This window comes from Elephantulus edwardii, unplaced genomic scaffold (genome assembly GCF_000299155.1).
Source record: "Elephantulus edwardii isolate Elephantulus edwardi_28Jun2011 unplaced genomic scaffold, EleEdw1.0 scaffold00368, whole genome shotgun sequence".
Taxonomy (NCBI): domain Eukaryota; kingdom Metazoa; phylum Chordata; class Mammalia; order Macroscelidea; family Macroscelididae; genus Elephantulus; species Elephantulus edwardii.
In genome coordinates, this window is record NW_006400118.1 from 1355886 (window position 1) to 1381210 (window position 25325).

The 25325-nt window shown below is 43.4% G+C and overlaps 1 protein-coding gene and 1 pseudogene across 1 annotated transcript in view; one reads left to right on the forward strand and one right to left on the reverse strand.

The window, feature by feature from the left end:
* The window catches only part of LOC102852622, a 21397-nt pseudogene extending 3010 nt beyond the window's left edge, over positions 1–18387 (reverse strand).
* The window catches only part of ARHGEF26 (Rho guanine nucleotide exchange factor (GEF) 26), a 182163-nt gene that overhangs the window by 15715 nt on the left and 141123 nt on the right, over positions 1–25325 (forward strand). The gene's annotated exons all lie outside the window — the stretch shown is intronic.

Below are 25325 nucleotides of genomic sequence, written 5' to 3' on the forward strand. Positions count from 1 at the left end.
GTTGACTGTGGAGCCAAGCAAACTAAATAAAGCTGTGAACAATCTCAATCTCTTCACCATCCATCCTGATGCTGCCAATTGGTCCAGTGGTGAGAGTCTTTGTCTTCTTGACGTTACGCTGTATAAACAGTCTTGACTTCAGGCACATAGTATCCTACACTTTGAGGTTGGACCCAAAACACACTCTGCCTTTACCTCCATATTCCAGCCCTGATGGCGTAGTCCGTGCAGACTTGTGTTGCTGAACCCCAAAAGTCACATCTCTGTTTTGGTTCAAATAGCACCAGTGCCTCTGAGAGAGAAAGATTTCCCCTTCTTACCTACAGGCTCAGAAACCCAGTGGAGGTTTGGTTAATGAGCTAATTTGGACTTGAAAGTGATGAGTTTAAGCTGTTGGGTTTTTTTTTTTACTCTTTTTATTATTTTTATTAATTTTAAAGAAAGTTTAGAGACTTTGGATTTACATTCATTTATTGTTGCACTTTTCTCCCTGCCCACCCCTCCCTCCCCCCAATTTGCTCTTCTCTTTGAAAAGTAAAAGAAAAATTCTTGCATTGTTTTACAATCCCTCCTACTAGGTCCACTCTACTATGCAGCCTTCGCTCTGGACTCCTGTCATGACACTAATACCTAATCACATATCCCTTTTAAGCAGTTTTCTCCCTCATCTGTTTCAATGCAGTATACATTATTGAACCCATCTTTCTCAGTCTCCCCCAACCCCAGCATCAGTCTTGTTTTATAGTAGTGGCACTATGCAGTATTTGTCCTTTTGTGACTGAGATATTTCACTTAGTATCATGTCCTCCAGGGTCATCGATTTTTGCATTGGTTCCTTGTTTTTCAATGCAGCATAGTATTCCATTGAGTGAATATACCAGAGCTTCTCTACTCATTCATTTGTTGCTGGGCACTTAGGTTGTTTCCAACTCCTTGCTGTTGTGAACAAAGCTGCAATAAACATGGGTGTGCATATATCTGCTTGGGTGGCAGTTATGGTTTCTTTGGGGTATATTCCCAGTAATAGAACTGCTGGATCAAATGGTATCTCTATTTGCAACTTTTTGAGAAAGCACCACACTGTCTTCCACAGTGGTTGCACCATTTTACACTCCCACCAATAGTGGATAAGGGTTCCAGTTTTCTCCACAATCTCGCCTGAATTTGCTGTTTGCTGTTCTGTTAAATTTTGCTATTCTTACTGGGGTGAGATGATATCTCATAGTTGTTTTGGGGTTTAAGTTTTGAAATCTTTTTTAGAATGAGACTGCCTCTCTGTATTAACTATTGGATTCGGACTATGGAATCCTATCAGTTAGCAGCTTGAGTGGTATGCACTTTGCCGCCAGGCCGGACAGTAGTCCCATCTCTAGAGCGTTGTGTCTTTATAAACAGAAGTAGAGGTCTGAGTGCCACAACCCGAGAGCCCGGGAGTGCCCGTTCTGACTGAAGAGTTCAGGTCTGAGGACCTCTTAGCTTGGCCAGAGATTGGGCTTTCTAGGCTCTTGGATTTTGAGTATCATTAGAATATAGTGTTCTCTGGAGAGCTCTGGTGGCCTACTGGCAAGAAGGTGCACTGTAATCCCAGAGGTGAGTGGTTCAGATCCACCAGATTGTCTGCTGGAGAAGGAGGAACAATCTCCTGTACGAGTCAGATCAAATTTGAGGGCACACACATAATAATAATAATAATAATAATAATAATAATAATAATAATAATAATAATAATAATAATATTTTTTAAAAAGAATATAGTGTTCTCTTTTCATTTTTTCACCATTAATTTTGACTTCCATAAGCAACAAATAACATTTTCTCCATGTTATAGAGAGGAATTCTAGAAAGCATTTCCGCTAAGACTGAAGTACTGAGCCCTTTCCCCTTTGCCAACGTCTACTCTGTCCTCAGTGTGGTAACATTCTTCTCACAGGTCTTGCATATACATTTTGAGGAAAAATACTGATTACATGCATTTTACACAGAAAATATGCCGCATTGATGTTTACAGTCTGTTCCCCTCTCCCCCAAAGAACGCTGTTTGTAAATCACTGTGTCATTGCATGCTGGTACATGTCGTTCTTTGAAAAGTCTTCAGTATCTCATAGGACCGCTACACGGTTAGCCATCTTTTCTTGTGGTCTTATTCATGCTTTGAATGTAAAAAAGTATGAGCCACCAACCCTCCCTCTCAAGAACAGGGCAGACATACAGACATGTAGGGAGCTCTGGCGATCAGGTGATAAGGAGTTCAGCTACCAACACAGAGGCAAGTAGTTCGAATCCACCAGCTGCTCTGAAACAGAAAGATAGACAGTCACCTCTGCTTACAGTGGTTTTATTTCAGCTTCTCCATTTCACCTTTAACTGTGTGATTTAGAGGTTTGGAAACCTGTTGGAGGGTCGGTTGTTCAGTAGGATCCAACGCCATGGGAATAACTTTGCCTTTTTTCCTTTGTAGTTTCAGTTTTAAATCTGCAGTTAAGGACCTCTCCAAATTATTAAGGAGTAATGATATCAGTTGGAGGACTAAGGTGCATCTGAATCAGGCCGTAATCTTCCTGATCACTTGCTATGCAATGAATACGGATAACATCCCATGGATGGCCAAGAGAACAGAGGAGAGGGGTGTAGCTGGAGTGTTTTTTTTTTTTAATTTTATTATTTTGTGTGTGTACTGTCAAATTGGATCTGACAGGTACAGGAGAAGATTGCCCCTCCTTCACCAGCAGAGCATCTGGTGGATTCGAACCGCTAATCTCTGGGATTGTAGTGCAGCTTCTGGCCACTAGGCCACCAGAGGTCCCTTGGTGTGCTCTTTGGAAGCAAGAATGATGAGGCTTTGTCTCACATACTTTGGACATGTTGTTAGGAGGGGCTGTTCCTTGGAGAAGGACGTGATGCTGGGAAGGGTGGGGGGTCGGCGAAGTAAAGGAAGACCCTCAACCAGGTGCACTGACAGTTACTGCTACAGTGGCCCCTTAGTCATCAGAAGTGTGAGGAGGATTGCACAGGGTAGAACAGGGTTCAGACCTTTTGTTCTTAGGGCCGCAGTGAGTTGTACTTGACTTGATGACACCTAACAACAACAACAACAACAACAACAACTACAACAGTAGTTTCAGTTTTAGGTTATTTTTTCCCCCTACCATTTTATCTCCAAATACTGGCATGATCTTACTGTGGCTGTCTGTGATTACGGTTACCATGTTGATTGGATGGCTTTCAAAGCCTTTTCTGCATTATATTATTACAATCTTATGTAACTCCCTGTGAAAAATAAGTGGGGATTGAAAAAAGAAATGACTCAGGTTTCCTGTGAGGAACTAAAAGGCACTTGAGGTAGAGACAGGCCCGTATTTATGCTGTCAGTTCTTCTGAGAGAACAAGGAGATGCGACAGTGTGGGCGTCTGAATACAGGGCCCTTCGGGGAGGCAGAGGCCGAAAGAGACAGGTGTTTCCCACAAGGAGGAGCTGAGAAGTGCAGGGTTAACTTGGACTTTCACAACCACAAAGGGAAATATTGAGCCAAGATCCAGACAAAGAAGACCTTATTTCATTGATTAGAAAATTGATGAGGGAGATCGAGGAAGAGGGTTTTTGAAAAAAAATTTTTATTATTAATTTCAATGAAAATTTAAAGAGACTTTGGATTTCATTCATTGTTGCTCTTTTCTCCCCGACCAACCTCTCCCCAGTACACTCCCCTCTTTGAAAAGTAAAAGAAAAATTCTTCCACTTTTCAAGATCTCTTTTTGTTTCTTGTAGTAATGTTTTGTAATTTTCTTGGAAAAGGTCCTTTGTACTTCTTGTTAAATTTATTCCCAAGTATTTAATCTTGTGATTAGCTAATGTGAAAGGTATTGTTTCTCTTAGTTCTGGCTCTGTATTCTTTTTGTCGCTGTAGAGAAATCCAACTGATTTTTGTATGTTGATCTTGTATCCTGCTACTTTGCTGAATTGGTCAACTACGTCCAATAGTTTTCTTGCTGAGTCTTTAGGGTTTTCTAAGTATACTACAACAACAACAAGTTTACTATCATGTTATCGGCATAGAGGGAAAACAGATTTGTCCTAGAGAGGCTTAAACCGGGTGGCTCCTTGGAGGCAAGGATTCTGAGGCTCCGTCTAACTTACTTTGGACATGTTGTGAGGAGAGACTGGTCCTTAGAGAGGGACATCATGCTTGGGAGGGTGGAGGGACGGCGCAAGAGAGGAAGGCCCTCTATGAGGTGGATTGATTCAGTGACTGGGATAATTGGGATGGGAGTGTCAGAGACAGTGCGATTGGCACAGGACAGAGCGGAGTTTAGGGCTGTTGTACATAGGGTCGCTATGAGTCGCAGGCGACTTGACGGCACATAACAACAACAACAAATATATTATCATGTCATCGGCATAGAGGGATAATTTTACCCCCTCGTTGCCTATTTGGATACCTTTTATTCCCTTCTCTTGTCTTATTGCTATTGCTAAGACTTCCAAAACAATACTGAATAAGAGAGGTGATAGTGGGCATCCTTGCCTAGTTCCTGTTCTTAAAGAGAATGCCTTTAACCTCTCTCCATTAAGAACAATGTTGGCTCTTGGGTTTTCATAGATACTTTTTACTATGTTGAAGAAATTCCCCTCTAATCCTATTTTGTTGAGTGCTTTAATCAGGAAAGGGTGTTGGATTTTATCAAAGGCTTTTTCTGCATCAATTGATAGGACCATATGGTTCTTGTTCTTTGCCTTGTTGATGTGAGAAAAATTCTTACATTGAATCACATATCCTTTTAAAACAGTTTTTCCCTCATCTATTTCAATATGGTATACATTATTTAACCCATCTTTCTCAGTCTCCCCCCAACCCCGATGTCAGTCCTGTTTTACAACAGTGGCCCTGTGCAGTAGTTTATCTTTAGTGACTGAGATACTTCACTCAGCATAATGCCCTCCAGGGTCACCCATTTTGAATAATATTTCATGAGTTCCTTGTTTTTCAATGCAGCGTAGTATTCCATTGTGTGAATATACCACAGCTTCTGTATCCATTAGTTTGTTGATGGGCACTTAGGTTGTTTCTAACTCTTTGCTTTTGTGAACAAAGCCGTGATAAACATGGGTGTGCATATATCTGCTTGGGTGGCAGTTATGTTCTCTTTGGGGTATAGTCCCAGTAGTGGAATTGTTGGATCAAATGGTATTTCTATTTGCAACTTTTTGAGAAAGCGCCATAGTGCCTTCTACAGTGGTTGCACCAGAGGAATGTTATTCATCAAGTCTTTGTGGACTACCTCCTGTATGCTCGGCAGTGGACTTACAACAAAGTAGGCTCCCTCTGGTTGCATGTATTGATAGACTCCATGAATGATGAGACCTACTTCGAATGATGCCGTAGGTAAATGCTGCATTACGAGTTTGTGTGGTATAGTGCTCTCAAGGACATGCTTGATGTGCTCTGAAATTATGGGAGAGGCACCTGCTGGTCAAGGGTAGCTATCAAAGTAAGTGATTTGAGTTGCCATCCTAGAGTGTCAGGAGGTGACCTGGCAAAGTTAGGAGGTCCTTGGTGAAAATGTGGAAATGAATACACATAAGAAATTTAGTTCATGGAGGAAGAAGAAATTACCAAGTACAGCAGTCGTTTGTCTATTTGCTTTAGTGAATAACTTGTTGGAGTTGCTGTGATGCTGAACACTGTGCCATAGTCGTGTCCAATACCATCCTGGTTACCCATCATGGATGGTGTTTTGATTAAGATATGAAAGCAGGAGTGGCATCCAATTCCTGAAACAGATGCTCCTGGAAACTCTATAAACTCTAGAATCATACAGAAATTATGTTAATTAGAGAACAGAGTTCAGTTCTTTTGTTCATAGGGTCACTATGAGTCGTATTCGACTTGACGATACAACCACGGCTACGTGAGACTAGTGTTATATTTGGAGGAATATTCTTCTACTTTGTACATCACTCTTCGTAAATTTGCTGTACTGAGATAATCTGGGTTTGCTGTGATGCTGAACTTTGTGCCATTGGGATATCAAATCCATAATGGTCTCCCAATGTGGACAGTGTTTGGTGGAGCTCCCAGATGGAAAATCGGTTTGGAAGCAGGAGTGGCATCCACTTCCTAACCCACATGCCTATGGAAACTCTATGAACATGGAGAAATGACAACAGGTAAGGAAATGCATGATGAGGTCTTGTGTCATAGAGTAGCTATGAGTCGTAGTCGACAGCAATCAACAAAGGGAATGAATACGTCATTTTCAGGGACGGTTTGGGGGAGAGTGGGTAGAAGCTTAAATAAGACCGTTGAAGCTGGAGCCAGGGAGCAAGGACTAAAATAATGGCTGCAAGATGAGGCTGGTGGGATGGGCAGGAAAAGACCTTGTCAGGCCGTGTTTGTCTTTAGCCCAAGAACAAGCAAATGACATGATACAATTTATTTCTTTAAAAGAGTCTTGAAACTGAAGTGCCTTCCAGATACTGGATTGGAAGGAAGGCTGGGCATGAAGGGATCGCTGTGTCTGAAGAGATAAGACAGGACAGTGGCTCCCTCTCCTTGAACTCTTTTCTCTGTTAATCCATCCCGTCCTCTCCTTCCTCCCCCAAAGCTTGCTTTTTCCATCAAGGCATTCATTCAGGCTGATTGGGGCTTCTTCCTTCATTACCATTGGTTCTAGGTCATATGCTGTCTTCTCAGACGGTGAGATGTCAACCAGTTCGTTTTGTACAATGAAACTGTATTCCTTTCCTCATCTTCCATGTTTCTTATGCCATTAATTGTTTTGCTGATAGAACTCTTCACTGTTGCAACTGGAGGATGGGATTTCTTTTCTTTTTTTCTTCAGCCCTTTCAGTTTGAAAGAGTTGAGGGTAGTCTTCCCTTTTGGCCAAGTCCAAGTCTTCACACATTTCACCGTAGACCTTTATCATCTTGAACTACCTTGCGGAATCCCTCATTCATCTCTTCTGTTCCATCATCTCTTCATGTATTTTAACTCGTATATTTCAAGAGCAAATTTCAGTGTTTCTTGTGACATCTGTTTTGAGCTTTTTCTTTTCTGTCTTTTTAGTGATGCTTTTTGCTTTTTTTCTTTTTCTTGTATGGTGTCCTTCTGTGACTTGTCTGGTCATTAGTCAACACTATCCACTGTGTCAAATTGAATCTTAAGGTGGGTTCTAAATTCACATGGTCAGAATACTCAAGGTCGTATTTTGGCTTTCATACACTTGTTTTGTCTTTCTCCACTTTCAACTTAAACTTGTATGTGAACAGTTTGTGGTGTGTTCTTCAGTCAGCCCCTGATTCTGACTGAGATGGTCAACTTTTCCATTGTTTCTTTCTTTCCACACATGTGGTTGATTTGATTCTTGTGTATTCTCTCTGGCACGATCCAAGTGTATAGTCACTATTTATTTTGTTGGCAGAGGAAATCTCCACTGACTGTGTTCTTGGCATTACAGAACACTGTCACGTGATCGCCAATGCTGCTTCTGTCATCAAGAGCATATTTTCCAATTAGTGATCCATCTCTGTTTCCAATTTTTGCATTCCACTCATCAGCAATTATCAGTGCATCTTGATTACATGTTTGATCAATTTCAGGCTTCGGAAGTTGGTACATGTTGTGAATTTCTTCCTTTCTTGACATTTGTGGTTGCCTTCCAACCTGAAGGTCTTGTCTTCCAGCCTTGTACGTCCTGCTGCTTTTCACAAGGCTTTCACTGGCTGGTTTTTTATGGAATAGATCAGATCTCCAGGTACTAATTACCTAACTCACTGTTATTGTATCAGTTCTGACCCATATTGTTGTTGTTATGTCTGTCAAGTCACTTGTGACTCATAATGATCCTATGTACAACAGCTCTGACAGCTGCTCTATCCTGAGCCAACCTTATCGTCTCTCACACACCTATCCATATTATCCTAGTCACTGAATCAATCCATCTCATTGAGGGTCTTTCTGTCTTGCACTGTCTCACCACCTTCCCAAGCATAATGTTCCTCTCCAAGGACTGGTACCTCCTTTGCAACATGCCCAGAGTATGTCAGATGAAGCTTCAGAATCCTTGCCTCCAAGGAGCAGCCTGGCCTCACTCTCTCTAGGACAAAATTGTTTGTTCTCCTAGCAGTCCATGGTATGTTCAACACTCTTCTCCAGCACCACAGCTCAAAGGCATCAATTCTCCTGTAATCCCTAGTCATTGTCCAGCTTTCTGATGCATAACAAGTAATTGCAAAGACCATGGCCCAGATAAGGTGCACCTTAGCCTCCAGACTGACATCATTGCTCTTCAGTACTCTGGAGAAGTCCCTGGCTGCAGATTTTCCCAATGCAATTTGTCTTTTGATTTTCTGGCTGCTGATATCAAGAATGTTGATTGTGGAGCCACGCAAACTGAAGCTGTGAACAATCTCAGTCTCTTTACTGTTTATCATGATGCTACCAATTGGCCCAGTTGCTTTGTTTTCTTAATGTTGAACTTCAGTCCACATTGAAGGCTGCAGTCCTTGACCATCTGCAGCAAGTGCTTCAGGTCCTGCTCTGTTTCGACAAGCAAGGTTCATAATAAACTTCTATGGAGTTTGCAAGGCTGTAAATTGAACAGGACAAGAACTGCCCATGTTTATGTCTCAGAGCTGCTGGAGGAGTTGAATCTCGGAGGTGTCTGCCCTTGTATAAGCGGCGCAGTTCATTACGAGCTGTGTTAGTCTGGAAGCTCTGCTGAAACGTGTCTCATCTGCCAGGTTGCTGTACCGGGTGTAGTATAGGCTTGTGCTACTGTGAAGTTGGAAGCTCAGCTGGTCTGTATGTCAGATAGCATCAGAGTCACCCGTGATAGAAAGTTGGTGGGAGTGTAAAATTGTACAACCTCTCTGGAAGGCTGTATGGAGCTTTCTCAAAAAGTTGGAAATAGAAATACCATATGACCCAGCAATTCCACTACTGGAATATACCCTAAAGAAACCAGAACCACCACCCAAACAACTTTGTTTACAATAACAAAGAGTTGGAAACAACCTAAGTGCCCATCAACAAATGAATGGATAGAGAAGCTGTGGTATATTCACACAATGAAATACTACGCTGCACTGAGAAACGAACTCATGAAATATTATACAAAATGGGTGACCCTGGAGGACATTATGCTGAGTGAAATATCTCAGTCACAAAAGGACAAATATTGCATAGTGCCGCTGTTGTAAAGCGGGACTAACATTGGGGTTGGGGGGAGACTGAGAAAGATGGGATAAATTATGTATACTGCATTGAAACAGATGAGGGAGAGAACAGTTTAGTAGGAATACATGATTGGTATTATTGTCATGACGAAAGTCCAGAATGAAAGCTGCATTGTGGAGTGGACTGGGAAGGGGTCTGGGGGAGGATTGTATAACAATGAAAGAATTATTTTTATTTTCTTTTTCAAAGAGAAAAGTGAACTGGGGGAAGGGGTGGGCAAGGCGGTAAGTACAACAATGAATGAATGGAAATCCAAACTTTCAGTTAAAATAACAAAAAGAAAAAAAAGAACAGACTTTTGAGTGCAAATAGTTATACTGCCCCTTCTCAGCTCGCTGTATCTTCTTGTGTGCCCTTTAATTGCTTTTCTGCATAGATACTCTAGTAGCCCAGGCCACAGGGGTTTTACTGCTGACCCAAAGGCCTCCCTCTTGGATGGCTGGAATCCATCAGTAACTCAGAGAGGAAGGCAGGCAGTTTCCTCTCTGAGTTGGACTTCAGTGGATGACAGTGAGTTTAAAGGAGCGAAGGGAACTAGGGAGAGTCTGTTAAAATATGACCTTGATATTATCTATTTGATATTCTTTAGTGACTTCAGAATAAGAGCAAAGCCAGTGAGGCTTCTTGACCTGATTACCTTTCTGAATTAATCTAGAACTCTTCTGATTTTTTCCCCCCTTCAAGTTTAATTACATAATTATTTGCCTCAGATACTGTTGTGCTTCTCTCACGGGGCCTTTGCATTTGCTGCCTCTCCAGGTGCAATAGCTTTCCTCCCAGATCAGCCACGTTCCTTTATCACTCCCCTTCTCTCTTGATGTTTTACTCCCCTCCATGGTACTTAACTACTCTCCTGGCGCACTCACACTCTGTGATACGCTTTTTAAAGGCTCCAAGAAGGAAGACTTTTTTATTTTATTTTTATTATTTTTTGTTTGTGTGTACCGTCAAGTCAGATCTGACTGGTACAGAAAGAGATTGCCCCTCCTTTTCTAGCAGAGCATCTGGTGGATTTGAACCGCACACCTCTGGGATTGCAGTGCACCTTCTTGCCACTAGGCCACCAGAGCTCCAGGAAAACATTTTTGCTCATTCTTATTTTTTATTTCCCCAAGAAGGAGTTCTGGTGGTGTGGTCTGGAGGGAAATGTGTTGCTTACTCTCAAGTGGCACTTAGTTTATTATTCTCTGGTGGTCTTACTCGGGCAGCTCTTAGAGAGAAAGATGGGTAATCGCTCCCACCCCTCCCCACTCCCATCACCCATGCTATTTGCAGCCTCCAAAAAACCTGCTGAAGGGTTAGCGATGGGTCACTTCCAACCTGGTGGCCGTGAGGATTAGTGATTATCCGTAATGCTCAAAGCAGCGCCCGACTGGGCTCGCAGTGAAGATTTGATGAATGGATGGATGCCTGAATTGTGGAAACCTTACTTCTTACTTGCAAGTTACACCGCAATTTGATGGGGTAGGGGGAAGGGAAATGGAAAGAATTTGTTCAACATTGTATCAGAATTTTGTAAATAAACTAGTAGAAAAATAGAGAGAAAAAAAGAAAGTTACACAGCAATGAAAAAGTCAGGAAGTTTTTCCTGTTTGAGGAAAGTTTGGAAGATTTTTTCAAAATTGTATCTTAGAAACAGAAGGAAGGTTTGGAGATGGTGTTTTTCTAGACCCTGTATTTAAGAAGTGTCTTTGATGCACCAGGGAGCTTCTTTGGCACTGTCAGGCCACGAAGACCCAAACGCCTATTGTTTTTGAGTCAGAAACAACTAGCGGTTGACCCACCTGTGAATTTTCAGAAGCTGTAAATCTCAGGGTAGAAGATTTCCCAACTTCCTCTTGCAAAGCTGCTGGTGGATTTGCACTATCAGAGAGGCATCACCTTTGGGTTAACACGACGACTCCCTGCAAGGTGGGCCATCAGGGCTCTCAGGTCAGGGAAGGCATTTGCATATTGTTGTTGTTGATAGGTTCCATCGAGTCATAGATGACTTATAGCGACCCTATGAATGGAAGGCCTGAGCACTGTTCATAGAGTTTCCAGAGGCAAGCCATTTCAGAAGTGGTTGCCACTCCTGCTTCCAAGCTTGTTTTAATTGAAGAGCTTCACCAAACACTGTCCCCCATGGGTGACTATTATCACATTTGGCATATCAGTGTCACAGTGTTCAGCTGCACAGCAACCACGAGTTAACTCTGTACAGCAATGCACAGACCAGTGCTATACCACCTAGAAGAATGTTTCACAAAAAACCCAGTGTGAACCAGGCCTGAGGGCTGCAGATTAAAATCACCCACGTTGGGCTTGGTAGCATAACTTTTTGTCCACTAGGCCAACAAAGCTCTCTCTGTGTTGTCATTGTTATTGTTGTTAGGTGCCGTCAATTTACATACAAGGGAAGAAAAATGAAATTGCAGTTTTACTCTTCACTATTTTTTTGGACAGGTGGAAGAATTGTACAACCTGTGGGAATTCAGTGCAGTGATATGTGAGAGGACAGAAGGCTCAGTTACTTTGAATTGTTCTGAATAATTCCTACAGTCGTAATGTCCTGCAGGGCTTGGCTTTGTGAATTGGGCCATCAGATTGGTGTGTTTGCCTTCACAGCCTTGAGGTGGTTTTGTGTGGGGTCTCCTTCCTCCTCTGTGAAGAGCCTCCTTCCTAGACTGCCTCTCACAGGCTTGTTGGCCTCCTTGATGGTTGGGAAATATCACCGTGTACATGCTGTTGAAATGTTAAATATGGCGTTCGTCTTGGAGTATTTATTACTGGATTTGGTTCTTTCACTCGAGTTCTCACAGGCCTGTATGTTGCTGCCAGGTGCCACTGAGTTGACTGCAACTTGTCTCTGAACAACTGAGTACGACCCTCACCATGTCCCTCCGTCTCACAGAGGGGCTTCCTGTCTCTCTCTGATCCCCTGCTTCCTCACCATATGCAGGGCCTGACCCCACCCCACCCCTTGATGGGCCCAAACAAAAATCGTGACTGCTTTTCTGTTAAGACAGATTTGTTATTTTGATACGCAGTCCATGGTATATTCAGGACTATAGCTGGCACCACAATTCACAGACATGCCGTGGTATAGCTGGTGGGTTCGAACCATGTGCTTTTGGGATTGCAGTGCAGCTTCTAACCCTGGGGCCACCCTAAGAAGGTAAAAAAAGTGGGTCTGGTGAATGGCTTCAAGCTCTGAATTGTAGGCCATTTTGCCACAGTGATTCAGAACTCCTTGAAGTAACTGAGCATTCTTTTATCTTGCTGCACTGTATTCCTCCTGATCGTAGTGATGTCCAGTGCATCTCTCCCACCTCCCCAAAAGAAATAATACCTGGTGGAGCAGGGGCCCGGTCACTTGAACACTTACTGTCATTTAGCCAGCTTGTGGTCAGCTTGGTCAGGGATCTGAGTTACCCTTCTGGGCCCAGGGGCTCTGTGGGAGAGGCAGGCACGAGGGGCGGGATGATTGTAGCTCTGGAACTTGTATGGATCGCACCGTGTCTATTTACACATGTTAGATTATTGACCAGATATTTGCTGAGGCCACTTCGTGAGCAGACATTGTGCACATTGACTTTACACACTGCTTATTTTTTCCATCTTAACAGCAATACCCCAGCAAGGAAGAATTTCATTTTCTAGTCTCATTCTCTAATTAATTGAGACTGGGCTTTAATGCGTTTCCTTACCTGGGTTTTAATTAGTATTTACAGATTACCTGGAATGGAGCCTCCCCATTTCCCCAAATCCTGCGCCTGAGGCCCTGGGAGAGTAGGAACCGCACTTTCCTCTGGTGCTGGGCCAATAACATACCTCAGCGGTTCTTGGCTCTCTGCGCTGGGTCTCGTGAATTGGCCTCTTTTCCTAAGTTACTGTGCCTGCCTTTTCTCCTGAAGGCTCCTCGTGCTCTGGGTTTCTTGTCGTTTAACTTTAGGGTGTCCTAACATGACTCTGCTCCACTCCAGGTTATTTTTTTCAGTTCTGTGTAGACCTCGCTCCTTGAATTGACTCCTGGGGACCCATTAGGATAGAGCAGAGCTTCCCCATGGGCCTTGCAAAGGCTGTCCCTCCCTGTGGGGACAGACTGCCTCCTCCTTCATTGGTGAAGAGGCCGGCAGGCTCACACAGCACCCTTGGTTAGAACTTGAGAGCTTGGCTAGAGCATCACCCGAGCTCTTCCATGTGTAAATAATACCCAGTTCAGTTTCTTGAGAGAGAACATCTGATTGGATCAATTCCTTTCCTTCCCTTCAGCAAGGCGTTTGAGTTGTGAGTTGGCCAAGTGCCTAACTAACTGTTCCGCTCAGATTTGGCCTCCACGTTAAACAAAAGGTGGCCCCCTCGGGCTGCCGCCTTCATTGAAGCTGTGAGCAGAATAAGCTTTTCTCGTGGAGGCCTGGGAGAGAGTTAGACGACGTGACTGACATGCCTAGTGTAAATTCTCACCTCGTGGGGTTTAACATTTGAATCTCCATCTGCTTCGGAAGATTTTGCCTTGTGGTCCAACTCCTGTGTTCATACGTGCCTCTCAGTACAAGTGTTTTACGAAGCAGAGATGGTGTTCCTCACCGTGCACTGTGCTGGTTTCTGTTTTAGCCTTTCTCTTCTGTCACATGAAATCCGTGCTCTTTGGGGGCCCATGCTCTTACTCTGCCATTGTCTGGGAGGCTATACAGTCACACCCTGCATGACATCCATCTGGGCATTGTCTGGCCATAGGTGCCCAAGGCCCCACAAGCTTGCAGAGTTCAAGCATAGCGACTGGAACACAGACAGAAACGGACCTCCCCATGTGCGGAGGATGTCACAGCTCTCCAGAGATAGCACATGTGTTTCATGTCTCCTGTTCACAGAGTGACCGCGCTGCTCCCTCTCTAATGATACGGCTCACATGTCACATGCAGTGGACACGTCCTGATAGTCACTAAAGCATGCCTGTGTTGTTGGCTTGTGTGTGCCCGGCACTGTTTGGTTAGTTCAGTGGGAATTTTCTCTACTTGTAGATAAGGATTATCATATAAGTTATAAACCTCCCCCCCCCAGCTCATAGACGACAGTATCTAGTCTTGTGTTTTGTATCTTTGAGTGTTGTAACACTATTTATCTATTATATTTCCTTCCACAAAAGTTTTTTGTGCAGTACCTTGTGACTCCCAAAGGCAACAGAAGGAGTTCTAGTGATAGCAGACGCCAGAGGCCAGGCAAGCAGCGCTCTGGAGTGAGATAGGAACTTACTAATCAACGCCAAGGTGGAACGTGGAGCCTTGGTGGCCTAGTGCTTGTGGCGTTGTGCTGCTACCTTGTAGCTCACAGCTCTTTGGTGGTTCGAATCCGCCAGTGACCTATGGGAGAAAGATGGGCAGTGTCTTCCTGTGATATGTAAAGTCTCAGAAATCCAGTAGAGGGTCAGCTATGAGGCGTTTAAATTTTGAGAAGGTGGAAATGGAATGACTACTATTGCTTGTGAAAGAACCCTGGGAGTGCAGTGGTTAAACTGCTTGACTTTCAAGTTCACAGGCTGCCAGGCACTGGGAATGAGAAGGATGTGTCAGTCTGTTTCTATAAAAAGGGAAAGGAGAAGTGGGGTGTGGAAGAAAGAGGTACAAATCACCAGGATAGCAGGGATTACTGAGGGGCAGGGTGGGTGAGTTGTCGTGGGGGCTCTGAGACATACAGTAATAGCTCAGTGCTGGGGTAATGGGGGTAGGTGTGTCGGAGACAGTGAGACTGGCTCAGGATGGGTCAGGGTTCAGAGCTGTGGTGCACAGAATCGCTGTGAGTCATAGGAGACTTGATGGCACATAACAACACTAGTAATTAATTCTATACAACGCAATCTACATGCAGGAAATGATGTTTATGAATGATTGTATATGAGCAAATGATGGTAGAAATAAGTAATACATTTTAAAAAAACTAGCTAACACAAAAATATGTCTCTTTGACACCAATTTTCATAGCAGCGTTAGTCACCATCGCCAGAACATGGAAGTAGCGCAGAAGACCAACCACAATCGAATGCATTGAGAAACTATGGTACATTCACACAGTGAAATACTTCATAACACGCAGGAGCAATGATTTTGTAAATGACTACCTAACTTATGAGGAGCGAACTAACTCAGTCCTGTAAAGACAAATACTATATGAAACCATTATTGTAGAATGATATGGAGATCCAAAGGGGGGTAAGGCGGGAGCAGAGAGGTGAGGATGGGCCAGGGGGTGGTTGGTTAATCGTAGAGTGGCACAATTTGATGGGGGTGGGTGGGTTAAGGTGATAAGAAAGATTTGTTATGAAAAACAATATATGAGAACTTTGTAAATAAACCAGTAATAACTTTGAAACCCTGTGGAGAAGTTCTCCTCTCCTGTAGGCTTGCTAGGAGCCAGAATTCTCCCCATGGTAGTGGGATTTGTTTTGTTTGGTTGAGTTTTGGTATTGTGTGTTTTTTTAAACTAGTAATTTTTCTATTTTTACAATAAATGGTCTTATACAGTATTTGGCCCTAAGAGACTGAGTTAGTTCACTCCATACAATGCACTCTAGCCTCTACCATGTTATATTGTTGTTGTTGTTATGTGCCATCCAGTCGCTTCGACTCATAGCGACCCTATGTACAAGAGTCCTAAACGCCGTTCTATCCTGTGCCAACCTCGCCGTCTCAAACACACTCATTCCCACCACTCCACTCACAGAGTAGATCCATCTCATCGAGGGTCTTCCCCTCCTGCGCTGTCCCTCCACTCTCCCAAACATGATGTCCCTCTCCAAGGACCAGTCCCTCCTTGCAACATGCCCAAAGTATGTCAGACGAAGCTTCAGAATCCTTGACTCCAGGGAGCAGTCTGGCTTTACCCTCTCCAGGACAAACCTGTTTGTTCTCTTAGCAGTTTTTCTAAATTGTTGCTGCGTGCTGCAGAGTATTCCATTGTGTGAATGTACCATAATTCACAGTCCATTCATTTGCTGATGGGCATTTAGACTGTTTCCATTTCCTTGCTACTGTAAATAAGGCTGCTGTGATCATAGGTATACAAATCTCTGTTCATGCCCTAGTTCTCTTTTCCTTGGGATATATTCATTCCTGTCTTGGTACTAGCAGCCATGAGATCAAAAGACAAATGGAATTGGGAAAGTGTGCTGTCAGGGACCTCTCCAGATTACTGAAGAGCAGTGCTGTCAGTCTGGAGACTAAGGTGTGCCTGATCCAGGCCATAGTCTTCTCAGTTACTTGCTATGTATCAAAAAAGCTGGACAATGACTAGGGGTGATAGGAGAATTGATGCCTTTGAGCTGTGGTGCTGGAGAAGAGTAAAGAATATCCTATAAACTGTTAGGAGAATAAATAGGATCATCCTGGAGAGGGTGAGACTGCTCCTTGGAGGCAAGGATTCTGAAGCTCTGTGTGACATACATTGGGCATGTTGTAAGGAGGGTCTAGTCCGTAGAGAGGGACACATGCTTGGGAGGGTGGAGGGACAGTGCAGGAGAGGAAGACCCTGGATGAGATGGATTGATTCAGTGACTGGGGTAATGGGGGTAGGTGTGTCAGAGACAATAAGATTGGCACAGGATAGAACAGGATTCAGAGCTGTTGTACATACGAGTCGAAAAGGACTGACCCGCGCATAACAACAACGTCAATGGAATTAGCTGGCAGGTAGCATTTCTCTGTTCAGCTTTTGAGAAAATGCCAAACTGCCTTCCAGAAGGGTTGTACTACTTGAAAATCCCACTAACACGTGTAAGAGAGACTCAATCTCTCCACATCTTCTCCAACATGTATTGCTTGCTGTCATGTTAAACTTTGCCAGGCAGTGACTGGGGTTTTGTTAAGTACACATACTCTCTACTTACTGACATCGTAGTAATGACTAGACCATTATGCGACTTCAATGTCATCTGACAGGTAGAAGTTGTGCCCTGTCTCTGGCACCACTGGTGACTTCCCACCTTCAGTGTCCAGACTCTGATGTCATGGGTGACTGGGAGGACGTGTCCCACAGCTGGTGGGCTGTGCTCGCCTGAATAGCTCAGTTGTCCAACCCAGGGGGCTCACCTGTCAATATTGTATACTGGATAGCATTGTGTTTTGTAAGGTGGCGTTTCCACTGGTTAATTTCAGATGTGGCTCACCAGACCTTTCTTCCTAATCTGTCTATCTGTCTTCCTCGAAGGTATGTTGAGACCTCCCTACCATAAATGTCTCTCTTGATTGGTATTTGAAATACTGGCATTACTTCCAGCACTGTACAAATCCCAAACCAAGCCCAGGGCTGTGGCGTTGCTCCTGACTCCCAGGAACTCCCCATCAGTTCCTCAGGTCTTTGAGGAGGAGACTGCCCATCTGTCTCTGGTAGTGACTGGTGCGCTCAAACTGCTGATGTCCTCTGTCTCCAGGGCTCCTTTCTAGCATCCAAGCAACATACTATCGTATGGCATACACAATCTGGAAAGTTCTCTGTAACTTAAACTCTCAGACCCACTGCTGTCATGTCAGATCCAACTCCTGGCTGATTCTCCAGTGGATTTTCGGAGGCTGTAACTCACATGAGAGGAGACTACCCACCTTTTCCCCTCAGATCTGCTGACGATTTAACGAAATGAAAAGTACAATAGCAAAGTACAACTAGCAGGAGCAGCTTGAACAGAGGTTAAGAACAGCATTGCTTTTTGGATATACGGGAGAGGAAGGCTGGCAGTTCTGTGCCAAGTCTCTCTTATCTTCTCGGCATAAGTTAAACACTGACTCTGCCAGATGAACCTGTTGCATACTTTTTACGACAGATAGAAACCATCGTTTCTTTTATTACCCATTCTTCTGAGACAGGTTAGGCTCATGTTAGATTTTTATTGCAAACCTGACTTCTATCATTCCTGTCCACCCACCACTTTACAGAAATAACAAACAAACACAAAGCAGCAACTAAGATGTTGGCACTGTCTCAGAAGCAGGTGTTCACTTCTGCACCAGGAGGGCCTCAGACCCAGACCTGTTGTGCCTCCCTGAGCCCGGCCTTGACTCACGCCTCCACAGTGTGTGAATGGCGTCTTTCTACCCGGCCTTCCTCCTCCACCCCGGCCTTCCTCCTTGTCTCACCGGCCTCCTTGTCATCACTTAGCTTCAGCACTTCCTCATCAACCATAGATGGTTTTTAACGAAATTCTTTTTTCCTTGCTCTCATTCTTTGTCTGAGAAAATGATGTCCTGCTGGGAAGGGCATTGCTTACAGAAAGACATCCTGGGACAGGCAGAGGTCAGCAAAAGAGATGAAGACCTTCAAGGAGATGTGTTCACAGGGACTCCAGCAGTGCGCGTGAGCAGGGCAGAGGAGCGGGTTAGGGCAGGGAGCTTTCTGTTGCTCCCAGGGCCACTAGCAATCATTGCCACCTTAACTCAACAGCACCTAACAACAAAAACCACACGCTATTTCTTTATCTGAGTTGGTCACCTAATTTATCCAGTTTTTCTTTCTGGGTTACAATAAAAATATGTAGGCATTCTTGGTATGCTCAAGACAAGTCTCTTTGCCTTAGTTCTCTCTCTCTTTTGAAGAGGAGTTTGAAGCGTAGTTTCTACTGTTGAAAGTGATACTTGAATTACAAAGCCAAGACATGCTTACTACCGATTAAAGAGTGCCAGTAGGTAAAAGGAAGAAAAGAAAAATTAGTTGTGCTTTTAATAACCTCTTGGCACCCAGTCACCACTGAGGTTTGGGTGTGTAGTTACCCATACTTTTAAAGAAATATATAGAGACCTTTTCTTTTAAGCAAAACTTCAGTAACATAGTATATATTGTTTTCTACATGGTATTCTCTCTTAAAATGTTTTAAATGTTTAAATGTTTTTATGCCATTAAAGATGTTGTGTTGCAACCCATTTCCCCTCTATTAATAGTGTTGTGAAGGACTTTTCATATTACTAAACTTTCTTCTTCAGTAACCTTTTTAAACCCCAGTAGTATTTCCTCAAATAGATAGATATTAGATTGTTTTAGCCAATTACTTAGTATACTCATTAGTTTATTTCTATTTTTTCATTTGATACTCAAAAACTAAAGCTGTCTTAAATTCCTCACAACAATTTCTTTGACTTAGACAAGTAATAAAAACCCATTTTCTTGTTAAAAAGCTAACGCTGGCAGTTAAGATTAAATCTGCCTTATCGCTATTTTCAGGTCCTTCAGTTCTCAGCTCAGTTCTTATTAGTCAAGTCTCCTCAGTATGTTGTTATTTGGCTTTTTGAAATTCTCGCTCATTTATGAAATAATAGTAGAGGATTGCTTTTAATATCCATTTCTCTTTCAGCCTCTCGACTTCTGTGCCATTAGCCTTTCATAGAGTTTCTGAGTTAGTTTGAAGGTTTTTTTTTTCCCCATTTGCTGAGAGATAAGTGAAAGCATCTCTTGCTAATCTGGAAGACAGAGAATGAATGAATTTGGGGCCCAGGCTCAGTAGCCCAGGAAGAATGCAGTCTGCTGAAAGCCACAATTGAAAGGAAGGAATTTGTTTCCAGAGAGCAATGTCAGGACTAATCCACAAGTTAAATTACCAGAGAGCCCAGCTGATGGCTTGACTTTCACTGCAGCAGAGGCTGGGATTCTTATTCGAGATGTGGTTTCAGGGATCTCCTGGGGAAGGAACCTGATTCAGGGGAGAGTAGCTGCAGATGACAGCTTCCAAAATTCATAAGTCGGAGACGGCTGTATGCCGTGTTCTTTAAGATCTTGGACTTGGTATAAGGAGGCCTAGGTTTATTTTACCTCTTATTAAGGGTTAATGACATTAACTTTTCTGTGTCTCTCTTGTTGGATTCTAAAATAGTGCCAATAACGTCGTCTTGGCAAGATGATTACAAGGTTTAGATGCATGGAAAAACTTTCACTCTGAGCCTAGTATGTGGTAAGCATCAGTGGTAATTTGAGAAATAGGAAGGACAAACTAGAAGCATCTGGAGTCCTGAGTCTTGGAAAGAGTTAACACACTAGTCTGCCAGTCAAAAGGTTGGAGGTTCAAGTCCACTCAGGGGCCTCTGAAGAAAGTCTTAACAATCTATTTCCAATAAATTAGCCCTTGACCCTGTGTTCACAGCCATTAAAAACTCTGACACACGTGGGGCCACCATGATTTGGAATTGAGAATGCATGCTTACCACCTTAGCTCTATAACTCACAGAGATTTATTACGGTTGTTGTTAAGTGCTGTCGTGTTGTAGACTAGACGACTCATAGCCACCTTATGAAGAAAAGACCTGAACACATGTATAACTATCATCATTTCTCTACGTTCATAGAGTTTCCAGAGGCAAGCCATTTCAGAAGTGGATGCCACTCCTGCTTCCAGGCTTGTTTTAATTGGGGAGCTCCACCAAACACTGTCCACAGTGGGTAACCATTATCCCATTTGACACATTGGTGTCACAGTGTTCAGCATCACAGTAATCACAAGCTACCTCTGTAACATCTACGTAACACAGGTTGTTGATGCGTCTTCCTCCAAGCCTGATCTATGTGTCTTCAAACAGTCCAGCTTCTCAAATTATTTTCTCAGCATACAGACAGAATAGGTATGGTTCATTAGTTCTTAGGGAGAAGGAATTCAAAACAAAAATGAAATATCTCCTTGCCCCAGCAACCGTAGCAACTCAAATTAACTCTTCTATAAATGAATTACCTGTGTGCCTATAACTCAGCCTCCCGTTATAGTGAAATAATTTACCTTCCTTCAGGAGTTCTGGCTCGTGTGTAAGGGGGGACATAGGCCATGTTGCTGTGAAGGCGTCATCCTCCAGCTCGTAGCCCATGTACAAGACAACAGTCGTGTGCTTTGCTCACAGTCTCCGCTGTCGCACGCCCGTCGTTGCGGTCATCGTGTCAGTCAGTCTTACCCGAGGTCATCCTTTTCCACGCCGGATGCCACACTCCTGTGACACAGGCCTCCTGATAATATACCCAGAGTATGAGAGAGGGAGTCTCACCCTCCGTTCCCATGAGGTGCACCCCGGCTGCACCTCTGAGTCCAAGTTTGTTTGTTCTTTGGGCAACTATGATACATTCAAAGCCTTCAGCCCTGGTGCGTCTTATTTGAGTTGACCATTGTTTTCCTAGATCTCATAGAATCTGCGCAAGGCTTAGAGCGCTTGTTTAGTTTCTTGGATACAAAAACTTTGGTGAGAATTAACGCACTCACACGAAAGTGTAAATCAGAAAGAGACGAGCTCTGTTTTAACAAATTGAGCGTTCCAAGGAAGCTCTGGTGGCCTAGTGGCAAGAAGCTGCACTGCAATCCTGAAGGCAAGCACTTCGAATCCACCAGCTGCTCCGTGGGAGAAGGCTAGGGGATCTCCTCCCTTTTATGTCGTCAGCTGCTTTTGAAAACCTGCTGGAAGGCAGCTGTGGGTTGGTTCTGTACAGTACAACACAACAACAACAACAAGACTCATACTTACTGTATTTTAAAATTAAGCACATGATTTTATTATATGACCTTTTTTCCCCCTTAGTATTTTATTTCTCTAGGCACCACTCCCCAAGCCGGGGATGCTCTTGCTGTCTTGACCTCATTGGACTGGTGTCTGGTTATTCATACTCAGTTCTTTTGTGACTGATGTCAACACAACCTGTATCTTGTGCGGTGTGGCAGGAGGGTCCCTGTGGTCGCGAAGGGACTGGAGGGAGCGTCCGGGGTCCGGTTACAGAGTAGACAGTGTCGGGACTCTGGTGGACTTTTCATTTTAGGGGCTTCAAACATTCGTCTCAAAGAACCTTCTGTTTCCGTGCTATTCCCGTGAAAGGACTCTAGTTCATTTGTAATCCAGGGGCTACTCGGGTTATGTTAAATCTGTACAAAGGACCTGAGAGCGATTGTGTCCGGAGGTATAATTTTACTTTGCTGCAATTCATTCCTTTCCCACTTGAGCTCTTGGGAACAGCAGCCTGTGAGTGGGGACTCAGCACTGGCATGAATAATCAGCAGGTTTGAAGAAACCAGACAAGCTCTCCTCAAGGTTTTAGCTCACATGGGTATTGGGTACAAAGGAGTGACAGAAATTGAGAGTGGCCCTGGATTTTAAGGCTCTAGTGCAGGCTTAAAAGTCCTGGGTATGTAGTACATGACTTTTTGGGCTGCTACTGATACAGTAGCGGTTTAAACCCACCAGACCCCCTCCGAGGCCAAAAGATGGGAGGTCTTTTGTCAAGATTTATAATTTCAGACTCGCTGGAAGGTTGGCTGCGACTCAGACTCAATGACAGTGAAATCTGGGGGTATTTGAAATGTCATTCTTTATCTGGCTGTTTTCTGAATATTTGTGGTCAGTCATCAGGAGCCTTCCTATTCTGCTTTTCCCCGGATTAATGGGGAGAAGTGGAAGGAAAATTGTTAACGACAAGCAGTATATGGCGTCCACCACCAGTTTGCCGTACTGCGCTGGCTTATGTGTTGCCGGGATACTGGAAGCAAGGTGCCCAGTATTTAAAACACCAGCAGACTCACTCGGGGTGGACAGATTTCAGTGGAACTTCCAGACTAAGACACAGTAAGAAGAAAGGCCTGGCAATCCAGGATTGAAAACCAGCTAGTGAAATCTCTATGGCGCAGAAGCAGATGCTAATACAGTTCTGAAAGGTGAGTCTCCTTCCTAGGAGGGAAGAAGGCACCATGGCCAGAGCGAACTTAAGAAACCGACGGCCGTGAGGGTCGTGAAGGACTGAGGGTGTTCTGTTCTCTTACCCAAAAGGTCGCACTGTGAGGTGGAGCTGATTTGATGGCACCTCCTTACAGCGTATCTGAGGCTTAGAGAACTTGGCTCCGGACTCCTTCCTGTCACTGGAGTAAAAAAAAAAATCACCAAGTAATATTACAAAAAATTTGATGAATTTCCTGACAAAGCTCTCCAGAGTAAACGCTAGTGTAGCAGTGTGGAGTGTCGTAATGGGATTATTATCTAACGCCTTTTTATTTCTTCATAAAATAATAATCTGCCAGTCAGAATTGCAAGATATCAAGGAAAAAAGCATCCTTTTTCCTTTTTTCAAAAAATTGTGATTTTAGCAAAGTTTACAGAAACGTTGGTTCACTCATGATTGCATTTTCCTACCGTCTCTCACCTGTTCACTTTTAAAAAGAAAATAATAGCCATTCATTGCTGGATAATTTCCTCCTTCGCCCCCCCCCCCAGCCTTTCCCCCAGATCACTTTGCTATACACCTCTTTTTCTGGACTGTTGTCATACGAATAATGCCTAATCATATATCCCTTTTAAACAGTTCTTTCCTTTGTCTGTTCCAATGCAGTGTTCAATATTTATCCCCTCCTTTCTTTGTTACTCCCCAACCCCCATGTCAGTCCTCTTGTATAACAGTGGTGTTATGCAGTATTTGTCCTTTTGTGATGTCCTTTTGTAATGTCCTCCGGGATCACCCGTGTTGTGTAATATTATGAGTTTGTCTTTCAGTGCTGCATAGTACTCCATTGTGTGAATATTAGATTGAATATTTCACCATTAACTTTGGGTTTATAAGGAGTTTAATCCTTTATAAATGTAATAAAACCCGTCAAAAAGTAAAAACTCATTGCCATTGAGTCCGTTCTGACTTGTGGTGACCCCATGTGTTTCAGAGTGGAACTGCTCCTAAGGTTGCCATGGGTGTGGAAGCGGGTGGCCAGGCCACTTTTCCTGTGCGGCTTCGAGCCATCAACCTTCTGCTTAGGATATCAGAGCTTTACTGTTTGTATCATGTGTTTCTTAGTTGGTTTAGTCAGTTAATTTTTATCTTATTTGAATATGCAAAATACATTGTTTAAGAAGATTCACTTACTCGTTGCTGTCAAGTTGTAAGCGACTCACAGCTGGCCCTCCCACTGACCCTCTGGATTTGCAAGGGCTGTAAATCTCATGAGAGGATATGGCCCATCTTTCGTGCTTAAAGCAACTGGTGGACTAGAACCACCTGCCTTTGGATTGGCAGCACAACCCCTTACCCACTAGGCTACCAGATAATGCCCCAATGACTCTAGGTGAAGAATTCTCATAATTTATATTACTTAGTATAAATTACATTAAAATATGATTTGTAATTTGGAATTTAAAACTATTATTATAGTGAGTTTTCAGCATTAACTTCCTGATAAGCTATGTATGTGTGTTCATATTTCTTTAACTTATATCCTATTTAAAAATGCATTTGGTCAGAAGTATGGGGCTGGGATCCAGGTTGGAAGTCATCTGGAGCAGTTGGATTCTACAGAGGTTTGTTTTCTGGTTCTGATGAGGATTAGGGTGGAATGTTTCCTTGCTGTTGGGTGTGAGTTGATTTCATTTGGCCTCCTATTTAAAAATGATTTTGTCCCTCTGGCCTTTGGCCCTCCGACCTGGGTTTTGTTTTTGGTTCAAACATTCTTCTAAGTGGTAAAGCACTTATCTGTCCACTTGCTGTACAGATGTAACTAGTGGTTGCTGTGATGCTTAACACTGTGACACTGATGTTTCAAATGCAAGAATGGTCACCCATGGTGGACAGTGTTTGATGGAGCTCCCCGATTAAAACAAGCTTGGAAACAGAAGTGACATCCACTTCTGAAATAGCTTGCCTCCGGAAACTCTATGAACGTGGAGAAATGATGAAAGTTTACAAGTGTTCAGGTCTTTCATTCATAGGGTCACTGTGAGTCATCTACAACTCGATAGCACCTAACAACAATGACATATCAGAAATGTGATTTTTGTAAATTGTTTAAAGTAAAAATCTGCTGTGTTCAGTTTTGAAGTCTTGTGAGTTTAGTTAGGTAACACAAAGTCAAAGACCTCAAATTGAATGCACTTTTGCTCTTGTATTAAAGTACTTTGATAATTCTAGAGATTGATGAATGAACCCTAGTGGCACAATGGTTAAAGCACTACAAAGGTTAGCAGTTTGAACTCATCCACCAGCTGCTCCAGAGGAGACAGGTATAACGGTCTCTGTGTTATTATTGTACCATAGAGTCAGAAGCAACCCAAAGCTGACCCTCCAGTGGGTTTTCAGAGGCAGTTAATTGCGTGGGAGTCGATTGCCCATCCTTCTTCCACAGAGTAGCTGATGGC